We start from the raw sequence: 14,063 nt of genomic DNA on the forward strand, positions 1-14,063 counted from the left end.
CTTTTGATTTTTATGACATCAAGAGAAGGACTGCATGTTACAAAATACAAGATACTGAACTGAAATAGAGATAACAAGAGGTTTAATATGGAAGAATGGTCCTGTGCTGTTAACTATGATCACGTGAATGCAGTCTCTGTCTCATTAAGTATTCAAACCCCTTGCCAAATGCTGGCATATTTGCTGGATGCCCTGATTTCTTATACCCTTTCTACAAATGCCTGCTGTTAACTGTTGTGAAATAATAAACCCTAGGCTTGATGGTCTAGAGGATCATATTTTTATAGAGCTAAAACACAAATACATGTGTGTGCACACAAACAAGCTTAAAAAGTAATAAAAACAAATAATACACAATAAGTGACAATCACTGTGCTACTTTTTTTCTCTTAAATATTAAAAAATGACAACAAATACTGAGGTATTGGGGATGGAAACAAAATATGGTAGCTCATGGGGAAAACAAAAAACAAAACCTAAATATTGGAGTAACAATTCATCTACCTGTGTTTTTTCAAATTTTACTGGAAATTTACTGCTTCTGTTAACTGTAGTCCTTTTTCATTTTTCTCTGAAGCATTTGGAGCTAATTCAGACTGATGAAGGAACCAGATGAATGTGCTATGATATCCTCTAGTACAAAAAAGAAACAAAACAAAACAAAAAACTTCTAAACACTTTCTAAAACACTTCTGGGACACTCCTCATGGTACAACTGTGGACCTACTTTCAAAAAAGGAGTCAGAGATTAAAAAGCACCCTCTCAGTGAACAAGCTTTTCCTAATATCCAATCTGAACTTCCCCTGACACATTTTCTCCCATTTTCCTTCAGGTACTATTGGGGGTCACCAGAGAAAAGATATCAATCAGTGCCTCTCCCTCTGGCCTCCCTCATGAGGAAACTGCAGACAGATTTTGCAATTGTTGTAGACCAATACTCTTGCATTTCACCAGAAGATGTTTAGTACTGTCGTGGTTTAACCCGGCCGGCAGCTAAACACCACGCAGCCGTTCGCTCACCCTCCCCCCTCCCTCTCTGGGACGGGGGAGAGAAATGGAGAGTGAAGCCCGTGAGTTGAGATAAAGACAGTTTAATAAGACAGGAAAATAATAATAACAAAATAATAATAACAATAATAATAATAATGATACAATGGTGATAATACGAAAGTAATAGTATGTACAAACAAGTGATGCACAATGCAATTGCTCACCACCTGCTGACCGATGCCCAGCCTAACCCCGAGCAGTCCGGCCCCCTCCCCCCAGCTAGCCACCCCTATATATTGTTTAGCATGACGTCAGATGGTATGGAATACTCCTTTGGCTAGTTTGGGTCACCTGTCCTGGGTCTGTCCCCTCCCAGCTCTTACTGCACCCCCAGCCTGCCCGTTGGCAGGACAGAGCAAAAGGCTGAGATGTCCTTGGCTTAGTATAAGCACTGCTCTGCAACAATTAAAGCATCGGGGTGTTATCAGCACTCTTCTCATCCTAAGCCAAAACACAGCATTCCACCAGCTACTAGGAAGAAAATTAATTCTGTGCTAACTGAAACCAGGACAAGTACTTAGAAATCCTCAGGTAAGAGGTTTATGCTTGGGAATATATTGCACACAGTCATAAATTCAGGAGAAGGTTGTGTCAGTGTTTTCCTATTCCACAACCAGGGAAGCATTCATGGTATCAAATTGTAGAACCAGTGGTGTCAGGAAGAGGAGATGTACAAATGCATTAACTATCAATTAATAATAATAACTCTATACCGGTCCCGCTGTCTTTTTCCATTTATGGCATGAACCTTGATGCATCAACACCTCAACATCAAGTTTTGGAAATCACTGAATAAATATTATTTTATATGATCAGACAGACATGCCAAATCACTCCAGGCAACTCTGTGGTAAAAGCTCTTATTTCTTAATGAATATTTGAAATTTTCCTAACTTTCCAAGCTGAATCCATTCTGAGGACTTCTTAGATGTGTCTTTATCTACAAGCTTACTCTTTCCAGATGTTCCCTCAGCTCCTCACACTGACTAGTAAAACAAACCACACAACAGTCTTTTGTACTTTAGCCTGGAAGAAAAATTCTTCCCTCTACCAAGTCTGTATTTGAGGCAACCATGAGAACAAAAGAAATAGGTGTAAATCAAGCACCTGAGAAGCTTCTAAATCTGTAATAAAGTTTAATCAATATGATAAAGCAAATAGATTTGCTCATGTTTTAGGAAAAACAAAACAAAGCAAACAAACAAAATACACAGAAGTATAAGAAAAGAAGAAGAAGGAGAAGGAGAAGGAGAAGGAGAAGGAGAAGGAGAAGGAGAAGGAGAAGGAGAAGGAGAAGGAGCAGATGTCACTGAGCACATTCTGCAGGCCTCTCTCTTAAACAAGTGGATAGTGAAGAATAGTATATTTTGGGACAACATAGTCAAAGTGTGACTATATACCAATACCTCACCCTATCCCAAAGAATCGTATAAACGTACAGCACCACACATCCCCACTTAGACAGTGTGAGTGAGGTTTCCATCAGCAATTGCAGTGATATTATTCTTGTCCCTTTTGTGTCAGCAATAATACATGCCATATAGAATTAGCTTTGTTTGATGGCATTTTGCAAAAATAACTATTGATTTTTTTTTATTTTTTTTTTTTCTGGCTTCTCAAGTCAAACTCAGGGTAGTTGATTAAACTTTGTATCCTCTGTACTTGCCTCTGCAACTGCCTAAACTGTTAGTCAGGATCCTTGCACAAGTAACTTTTTTTCTGACAATTTAGTGAAATATTCCCTTATTCCCTTACTCAGTTATAGACCTTTAAGCAGCAGATACTTGATTCACACAGATTTGGAGAAGAACTAGAAGGAGTGGGAATTATGTAATTTTGTTTGCTTTTGTATTTGCATCTATGTGTTCTTGGCTATTTTCCCCACAAGTTTTTTCTGCACAGAAGAAGCAAGCAATTTACAAGAGTGAGTCTGGAGAGCTCAGATGAACCTGAACAACCAGGAAATTTAAGCAGATCACCAGGCTACAGACCAGCATTTCCACCAGCCACTGTTTTTTTTTTCTTATCTGAGGAAGAGAAACAGCTTAGAGTCAAAAGGACAGAAAGAAAATAGTGAGAAATAGCATATTGTGAAATCTGAAATACCAAAGGTCTCATCAGATTTCTGCAGCCTCAAGGAAAAGCTGTTCAGATTTAAGAGCTTACTTCAATCCAGGACAGAGCTAAGCTCTTAACCTCTCAGGTGAACCCTTCCCCTAACCCTCTAGAGCCCTCCAAACAAACATAGATGGACCTTTCAGTTCCCTCAAATCAGATCTGCCTTCGCCTTTGCAATATTTGTTAAGATGAATAGGGTTCCCTAGCAGTGCTGCAGCAGTGGTGAGGCAACACATTTGTCAAACAGCAGATCCTAAGCTCAAAACCTATCTGGATAGACGACAACAATTGTAGTTGTTGTTTAACATATCTATTATGGTAGTGCCTAAATGGCTTAGCCAGCCTGGGACTCTGCCAAGGTCAGCGTTGTATATACTAAAGCACAAATAATAGTCCACCACATATACAATCTGTAACTCTAAGGTAAATCAGGAGGATAAAGAAATTATGACTTATGAGGTAGCATTAAACTGTGTAGTATTCATCTGAATGACTCTTATCATGAAACCTTGGCTCTGTAAAATTCACTAGGGGAGTAAAACCTATATCCAAGAAACCTAAATAATATCTTTCCATTGAATGACTCTGGCATCCAAACAAACTATATAAGGTCATCTAACATCACCAGCATTAATGATGAAATCTCCCATAGCAGGTGCAATTCTCCAGTCATCATAGAAATGCATTGCAAACATAGAGTTGTGGGAATAGAAATGTTGTTTTTGCAGAGTTACATTGTTTAGAGGAAAGGAATGTGGTATTGAGATATGCTTACAGTGATAAGAAAGCTTAGCAGGCGACCTTGTAAAATGCAGACAACCAGACTCCTTAGGACAATTAGGTGAAAATCATGGTGTTAAGTCAAGTCAGATAAGTGAAGAAACATGACCACTTCAAGCAGTAAAAACATCAAAAGAAATCTGAAATTTAACAGGCCGGCAACTGAAGGCCATGCATTGTTTGTGAAGCATCAGATAGATTGTGAACCTGGATTACCCACTCAGTGGGGAAATGGGAGGGTCCTGTCATCAAAAATTATATAAACTATGTTTTGGAATTAGTAGGGGCGCTCTCTTGCTTGTGAGGCGCCCGCCATTGCAATTGCAAATGAGTTACTACTTCACTAAGATCCTCGCCTGAGCCTGTTATTGGCTACGGAGTATTTCTCACAGTGTTGTGAGCTTATAGTGCTTAGCACAATAGGGTGCTGCTGCACAGAGGGACAGCTGACAACAGTATTATTGGCAATTAGGTATTCTGTAGTGGTTGAAATAATTTCCTTATCTTATGTAACATCATAATCATGTTATTCTTGCAAGGGTGGAGGCAGGAGATAACATGAGCATTGTTTTAGGACATGCAATTTTAAATTATGGATGAAATATCCTACTTGATTCAGCTGACATTCAGCCAAAATCCATGCACTCACGATCTTCTATAATAACTATATTTACCACTACTAGAATGGAATTCAAATCATTCAGTGCGTAGCCCTAATAATAAACCTATATGACTAGGGGCTGCTTCTTCAACATTATTTCCACCTAATTTATAATCAAGATGTTCAATTAATAATTTCAGCATTTTATGCAGTGTTAAGTCAGCTGAAAAGCATGTGATTTTTTTCCACTTTTAATTTTTCACAATGCTGAGGAATGCATAATAACCCAGCAGAACAAGGATGCCAGGAAAGCAACAATTATTAACAGACTAATGGGAAAAAGAAAAGGTTCAAAAAGAAAAGCTGGAAAGTTGATTGAGTTTCACAGAAAATGTAAATGCACTAAATGTTTCCAGAATAAAAGGCAGCAAAGCCTACAGTGCATTTCCACAGATATTAGAGCCTCCTTGTGAATGACAGTTTAGATGAGATTTTTATTGGCCAAGCAGCTCTGCACCTTATATATGCTTCTCTCACATTTGCTTATTTTTCACAGCTACAAGTGCACAAATGCTGAAGTAGTTGCATGAGATGCCTGAATGTGAAGGATAGCTAGATCATGGGAAACCATTTCTATTTTGCAAAAAAACAGTGTGGTCTTTAAACTGCTAAGGATTTACTTACAAATAAGCACTGTGATAATTCATATATGGCATACTTACAGAGTGTGTCTTCTAGTTTGGCTCCTTGTTGACTTTTGTAAACAGGCTATAAAGTCATTAAAGGCAACATAGAAAAGAAACGTTGAAATCTATGCTTTGTCATATACATTTCACATTCACATAGCTGTAGGGATAGGTTTGCCAACCTTTAAATGGACAAATCTATGAAATACACTAGTAGCTTCACTCAGAATAACCAAATTCACTTCACTTGTGTGTCCCAAGTTGTCAGAGTGTGGCAATGTGGAAGTGTGGCAATGGGGGTCAAGAAGCCCCATGGTTGGTGATAACATCAGACTCTTAACAATGTGACCATCAGGAATGTGAAGAGTTTAGAGGGAAAAAAAAGAAGGTTGATTCAGTAAATGTCTTGCTGTCTTCAGTTGCTTGTTCTCCAGCCATTAAGGCATGGAAGTTGCTGGGTATTCGCTGTTGCCATACAAAGTTGTTGATCAATGAATATGGATGAAAGTGGAAACAATGAAAGTGGAAAAGTACTGCTGTGGAGCAAATGGTATAAGAGGGGAACCTGTCCTCAATATGGGGATGCATCAAGGATATTGAAGTTATGTCCTCAGTATGAGAGATGAAATTAGGTCCTCAGTAAGAGACAGCTGATGTTGTGTCATTGTGAGAAAAACCTCAAATAATTTTCTTCAGACAGTGTTATAAATGAAGTCTCATCTCAATCTGAATTTAGTAATAGATGTAAAATAATATTTATAAAAGGTATAAAAGGCAAATAAACAGTGCTGGGTGTGTGGGGAGTCTACGCTCCATCAACACGCACGCACGAACATCAAACATTCTAAACATATAGAACATCGCTTTTACATACTAAACCCGAGTATGCCTATACATACGTACAATCAGGAAAGATAACATACAATCCTTTAAGTTTCATGACTTAACAGTTTCCATTTTCCATTCCTTTTCTTGATTACAAACAAGTCTCCATTTTCCATTCCTTTTGAACAATATGTCTTGCTTTAAGTTGTCAAGCAACTCAGTCTTTGGGCCTTACGTATCCTGTTCTTCCAGAATCAAAGAAAAACATATCCATCTCCTTTTCAAGGCCAGTAAGGCCTGGGTCAAAAAGTAAATCCACGTCACCAGGGGGAGTAACAGCAAAAGCCTTTGGTGGCTATAGCAGCAGAGGGGCCCATGGCGTAGCAGTCAGATCAGTAAAGGAACCCACAGCTTCCTCACTGTCTGGCAAACCACATGTCTCTGACTGTGGTCCCACAGGGCTCTTTAAGGCCTCAGATATTGCTAGCCAGGTGCTGAGCAATCCCACTGCAACCTTGTCATTTTTAGTTGGAGTCCCACACCTAGACCTCAATTTGATCCCATATTTCAGGATCATAAACTGTCCAATTGTTAATAAAGAGAATAAGCTGTAAGGTTACCAGGACAGTCTTTGTTTCTAAGGACATATGATTCCCCATAATGCACAGCTGTCTACCAGCTAGGGGCAGTTGTATGTGCAGGTCCACTTCTCTCAGCTTGATCTTCTTCCAACCTCCATTGCACCTGTTTCCAGCGACTTTCTGTACGAGCTTCTTCGAGCAGTTTGCTGAGTCTGGCCAAACCTATCTTCATGAGGCGATCAATGTGCCTGTTCTTGTCCTGGTCTCCATTCCGCTAGCCTAATCCTCTTCGTTTCTTCCTTTTGCCCCCCCGCCCCCCCTGCCCCAATGTTGACATAACTTCATTACATCGTGTTGCCTTTTTTTTATCCTGGGGACAGACTCCCCTCTTATACCCTTCTGCCCACAGCAGTTCTTTTCAAAACATCTTTTCATTGGTCAAACAACTTTGAATATAACAACAACAGCAAACACCCAGAAACTATCATGCCTTAACATGCCTTAACAGCTGGAGAACAAGCAACTGGAGACTGCATGGCTGGCGTCTCCTGAATCCGCCTTCTTTTTTCCCTTTAAACTCTTTTACATACCTGATGGCTTCATCATTAAGAGTCTAATGTTATCATCAACCACAGGGCTTGTCAACCCCCATGGCCACACTCCCACATCTCCCCCTTCTTTATTAACATCAGCTATCTTCTTGACACGAATTATTACTCCATATATCACAGAACTGTTAAAATTTGTTGTTTAATCATATTATTAGTGTGGTTTCAAGGGTTAACAAAACGCAGGAAAAGAAATCACATTTTGTTGCTTTCAGGAACCTTGTGGAGGGCAGAGCATGTGCAGAAGAAGAGGGAAGCAGTTGAAGCCACCCCTGCAGTCTGGACAAGATCCATGAACAAAAGGTTGCTAGCGGTGATGGGGGGAACTGTGAGCCTTCACCTCCACGACCCCCAGCCACCACCACATTATAATACGAAGCGGGGATAGGTTACACATACGTATAGGCATACTTGGGTTTCTTATGAATATGTAAAAGCAATGTTCTATATATATTTAGAAACTTCGACGGTTGGGTGTGCGTGTTGGTAAAGCGTAGGCTCTTACAAATATTACTAAATTCAGATTGAGTTGTATCATCATTTATAACATTTTGGAACAGTGAGGCCTTCTACTGTCCAGTTATCTACTTAGCATTTCTCCTTATTATGACTACACAGCTACCCAGGAATATAGAAAAGTAATTCTCTATTGCAAAAACACAGCTTAGTTTCTCACATCATCAGTAAAGAACCCTGACCATAAAAGAATCCTGGTGTCTGTGTAGTCATTTCACAACACCAAGTGCTATCTTTGTCAGAAAAGCCAAAGTCCAATGAGGCAACAAACTAAATACATGCCATTGGTATACATTTTTCTCAACCAGAAAGTGCAAACATTATTATGAAGAATGTTAATGAGGTGTGATGTATGGAGTAATAATTCGTGTCAAGAAGATAGCTGATGTTAATAAAGAAGGGGGAGATGTGGGAGTGTGGCCATGGGGGTCGACAAGCCCTATGGTTGTTGATAACATCAGACTCTTAACTATGTGGCCACCAGGAATGTAAAAGAGTTTAGAGGGAACAAAGAAGGGTGATTCAAGAGTTGCCTTGCTGTCTTGGGTTGCTTGTTCTCCTACTGTTAAGGCATGGAAGTTGCTGGGGGTTTGCTGGATGAAACTGTTAAAATTTGTTGTTTACTGTTATATGACAATCATATTATTAGTGTGATTTCAAGGGTTAACGAAACACGGGAAAAGATGGCCTCACATGGGTTGGTTTCAATCACATTTGGGAACCTTGCAGAGGGCAGAGCATGCGCAGAAGAAGTGGGAGCTGGTCGAAGCCTCCCCAGAGGTCTGGATGAGATCCAGGAGCCCACATGGTCTGAGCAGGAACAAAAGGTTGCTAGCGGTGATGCGGTAGGAACCGTGAGCCTTTATCCCCACGATCCCCAGTGACCACCACCAAGACACAGGTGCCAAAAAGAAGAGTTTGTGAAGATACTAATTATAATATGAATCAGGGATAGGTCATACATATGTATAGGCGTAATTGGGTTTCTTATGAATATGTAAAAACAATATTCTAGATATTTAGAAAGTTCAATGTTTGTGGGTGCATGTTGGTAGTGCATAGGCTCCCCGCACACCCAGCACTGTTTACTTGCCTTTATACAAATATTACTAAATTCAGATTGAGTTGTATCCTCATTTATAACAGTGGTATTTAACATTACTGTTGCATGTGACATGCAATTAAAATTAGAAGACTTCTCTAGAGTCTTTCATCAAAACTAAACAAATTTAAAAAATAACACAATGAAATCTACTGGGAAATATTTTAGTTACATATTTGCAGCTGAATCAGGTTTCTTAATTTCTTCTATTCAATGGTCTTAGCATCTTATTTTCAGTTTGCCATGGTCAGGAGGTGAGAAAATGAAAGGTAGCCTGCAGAATTTGAAAACCAAATTCAATACATTTTTCTGTATAGCTTAACTTTATCATTTGCAGATTGATTAGAAAACATTTCATTTGTGTTTAAGAATTTGTAGATGAGGCCTTGCTATTCTCCCTAATTGTGCAGGATTTCATTATTTAATATCATCATTGCAGGTTTTTTTTTAATTAATATTCATTTTCTTTGTTGATTATAATGTGCCTCACTGAACTGCATCTGTAACAACTGAATGCTTCACTGTTGCAAAAAGCTCACCAAAACTCAGAAAATATAAATGATATTTCACTCCTGTTTTCTGTTGAGTGTCAGGTGGTTTACTCTTCATTCATGTAGTACTGATGAATCTAGAAATATAAGGCCATTTATTCCTTAGATTATTTTTTATTTAGTCACTTACTCCTGTGACCTAAGCTACTTAAATAATCATTGCAGGCTTCTAAACATACATAAGTAAAATGTTTATATCTCTGAAAGGGACTTAAAAACAAAAATTAAAAAATAAAAAATAAAAATAGAGCTAAATACTGAGACTGAGAACACTGCCAGAACACCCATAGATACAAATCTTTGTTGCTTTGCAGTGCATATTTTAATATTGTATGTTTATTTTACCTCCAACGTTATATAAAATACTAGAATTTTTTGTTCATGTTTGCTTGTTTGTTTGTTTATTTTTATTAATTATTTTCCTAGCATGAAGGTGTGCTCTCCTTCTTATGTCCTGTTTGTTGGTGTTAAGGCCTATTAATGGTGGACTAAATATTTTTATTTTACTAATCAAGTAAGTCAGGTTTGTCTTTTCACTGTATTTCCCATCTTCTTCACCCAACATACTTCATTTTCTGAGGAAAAATTTGGTACAGTTTATCACTTTTAAATTTATTAGTTTTATTTTGCCAGGTTTCATTTTTTTCTCCATCTAAACTGAGTCATCTAGGCAGGAAAAATATTACTTATCTATTATGTATAGAGAACCCAAACTAGAGACACAGAAATATACGCTGCCTATGCCTGTGACAGGACAGTCTTGGAGGTCCACAGCTGTGCTCCAACAGATTTTCACAGACCTTTAGACCCTGACATCCTGACTTGTGAGATCTGAGTTTTTCGTCACATTCAGGCTGTCCCCGCAATATATTTGAGTCCTTTTACCACCAAACCGTGATGGTGTGTCTCTCCCCTACTCTGGCTTCTTCTGCTCCACAGAGCAGTCATGACTGGCATGTCAAGTCCTGGAGTGCAAACGATAAATAGGCATCATCCTGAAAACAGAGTTAATGCAGCTACTGTAGCATGGTTGGGATGGATGGTTTGAAAATCTTATGCTTAAATCATCTGGTTTGATAGGTTGAGAGCAGAGAATAACAGGAGTCAGATGAAGATATGTTTTGCACATCTTGACTCACTCCATAACAGGGAGAGCATGGCTGTAAAGAAAGAGGTCTCTCTGAGACCTGCCTGGTTTTACTGACTGGCGCCTGGTTTATCTCAGTCACCAGGTTGGTCAGACTCTTGAAAGATAGAGGATTAATTGCCAAATAAATAAAGAACACATGAGATGATCATTACACATCTTCATTTTTCTCACCAGGTTTCCTCACCACATTCTTCTCCATAGTAGAGACCCCTGTCAAGCACTTATATTTATTATAAAGAAAAAATCTTATATTGGAAGAATAGAGAATGCCTGGAGGACCAGGCAGTCCTGGGGATTTCATGGGATTTCATGGTTCTACTTTTTTTTCTTTTGTGACTATCACAGGTGATTTACTCCAGTTGACATCTTCTGTCCACTCTGTGATCTTATCCAGACTGAGGATGAATTAGCAATTTCACCAGGAAGTAAGGACTTCCAGTCAGATTTTACTCATGCAAAAGGATTTAAGATTTCTCAATATTGTGCTGGTTTTCAGGTCACTATGAATCTCACAACATTTTTGAAACTTCACACTACATTAATTATGTGTGGTTTCAGCAAGTGTCTTGCTCTCAAAAATTAGTGGCAAATCGTTTTCTTTAAAACTGAGAATATTGCTTACAGCTTTTCCTTTTCTCCTCTTACACATCTGTATGCTTATATTTAATATTTTATTTTATTTTATTTTATTTTATTTTATTTTATTTTATTTTATTTTATTTTATTTTATTTGCTGTTTCTTACTCTTTCACCTAAAGAGTAACAAAACCAATGCTCCACTGTAAGTATCTGGGGTTTATCTTCTATTTAGAGTAGGATTAAGGAACGTTAAAAAAATATCATGACAATCCTGAAATTGTGCTGTTGGCATTGTTTTCACAGAATCACAGTATCATTTAGGTTGGAAAAGACCTCCAAGATCACCTAGTCATAACACTAACAAGTCAGTTATGTCATAACTCTAACAAGTCTTCCACTAAACCATAACACTAAGCTCTACATCTAAATGCCTTTTAATACTTCCAGGGATGGTGACTCAACCATTTCCCTGTGGAGCAAAATCATAAGGCTTGGTATAAAGAAACGAAAATACAGAAATGAAGAAATGAAGAAATGAAATGAAGAAATGAAGAAATGAAAGGAAGAAATGAAGAAATGAAAGGAAGGAAGGAAGGAAGGAAGGAAGGAAGGAAGGAAGGAAGGAAGGAAGGAAGGAAGGAAGGAAGGAAGGAAGGAAGGAAGGAAGGAAGGAAGGAAGGAAGGGAGGGAGGGAGGGAGGGAGGGAGGGAGGGAGGGAGGGAGGGAGGGAGGGAGGGAGGGAGGGAGGGAGGGAGGGAGGGAGGGAGGGAGGGAGGGAGGGAGGGAGGGAGGGAGGGAGGGAGGGAGGGAGGGAGGGAGGGAGGGAGCGAGGGAGGGAGGGAGGGAGGAAGAAAAATTATAATAAAAGAAAGGATGTGTAAAAGCACAGAGAAGTACTCATAGCGATGAAAATTATATCTCTGGAAATCCCACTCTCACGATTTGGGATTCTACATTTAGAACTGGGTTTATAAAAGGGATAATTTCCCTAGATAAGAGGCAAGCCCTCAGACAAGTACCTTCATAAATCTGGTCCTGAGGACTAATATCATACTCAAGAATGAAAAACTTCTATCTGTTTTAATGAGGAATGAGTAATGACAGCACATTGAATACATTTAATTCAGTGATCAATGCACAAAAGAAGGATATTTCACAACTCTGTTTCACAAGTTGTGATTTATTTATGTATTTATTTATTTATTTTTGTCTCATGGTCAACCCACAGCTTCACAGTCACAGTGCTACTTATTGTAAACACTTAAACTTTCAACAACAATACATACGTATGTCTACACTAACAACAAAAATGAAATTAGACTAACAACACGTATTCTTCCCATTCTCATTCATCAAGCAAGGGGATGAGCTATAACAAAAGTTGCCAAAACAGCTTTATCCTTCCCAAAGGGAAGGAGCATCATCCTTCCCAGGAAACTTGATCTTTCCTCAGTGAAATTCACTCAGTAGGGAGGACAATCTTCTGCAGTGAAAGGAGAATTTTAATGGGAGCACTCTATAGATAGGTTTGACGAGAAAATATCCCCAGTTGCTTGCTTCCTGTGGATCAATTTAGAAGTTTGGTGGAGCTTTTCATCCTTGAAGCTTCCTAAAGCCGCCCTTGATTTCTTTTTAATAAGATGCATTGAAAATGTCCTACCACCCTAGAACATTATACTGAGACCACAAAGATCTGGAGGAGGGAAATGCACAGGGTTAATTTCCAGCTGCTGTCGTGAGTGGCATTAAACATCAAAAGTGCTTTAAATTAACTTTTCCCTCAGAAGAAATATTTAACAATTGCTGATGTGATGTGTGCCTTGACATTTTGAAGGATTATTCAAAATCTTTTTGTATTTAGGATAATGACTTTCAAAGCACTTACCATCCTGTGCCAGTCAAATGCAGCACTTTTGATTCATCACCGTAGAGGTATTAATAATTAAATGTGTTAAGATAATGGTAAGGTTGTGTGGCAAGCTGAGACGAACTCAAGCTGAGGTCCTGCTACATCCCAAACTCACCTTGATGTTCCCTATTATTATTCTATTGCAAATAAGATCACATATGTATCTTTTTTTTTTTTTTTTTTTTTTTTTTTTTTCCGTTCTATGCACTTTTTTGTTGTTGTTTTCATTGCATTTGTTTCATACAATATTTTGAGCCTAGAAATAGACTTTAGGTCTAAATTCTTCTATTTTAGTTGGTTTGTTGTTGTTGTTGTTGTTGTTAAGCACCCAAGGAATGAAATGTTTGATATTCCAGATACTGGAACTGGAGAGAAAACTAGTTGTACATAGCCAACTTCCACTTTATTAATTTCTCACTTTCTGTCTGCTCTGTCAACCACATTCTACTGAGAGCAGCATTTACTACCTTGAATTGTCTCATCAATATAAATTGAGGCTGCCTATTTGAAAAACTGCCTTGCCATTATTTTTGTTCCAGCACGACACTGTTCACCAAGCTCAAAGCCCTACTGTACCATGGATAAGGCCTCTATTCTTCAGTGCTTTTCCAACAATTTTTATTTGAAAAGAGAGAAGGAAAAAGTAGGGAGAGAAGTATCAGTTTTTGTCACTGTACAGAGTCAAATAATTAAGTTTTGCATTAACTGAGAAGCGAACTGGACTTCTTTGGTCAGTGCTTGAAAGATGGGGAGGGAATCTGATCTTTCTCTGGGGGCATCAATATTTACACTTTTGTGGCTATGTTATGTGGTGCAGGAGGCGGCCCATGGCAGCCAGTGCTGACTGGGGCTCAGCCTGCTTCAACAAAATCTCTTTGTGATGCTGGCATGTTGGGTTGGTTCATGAACCAGAACCACCCGCTTGTTCCTGAAAACTTCAGAATCACTACCTTTCTGTTAGAGCTGTAAATACTCAACCTCCAGAAGCTCTAGGAAGAATGGGATT

Source organism: Anas platyrhynchos, chromosome Z (assembly GCF_047663525.1).
Source record: "Anas platyrhynchos isolate ZD024472 breed Pekin duck chromosome Z, IASCAAS_PekinDuck_T2T, whole genome shotgun sequence".
Taxonomy (NCBI): domain Eukaryota; kingdom Metazoa; phylum Chordata; class Aves; order Anseriformes; family Anatidae; genus Anas; species Anas platyrhynchos.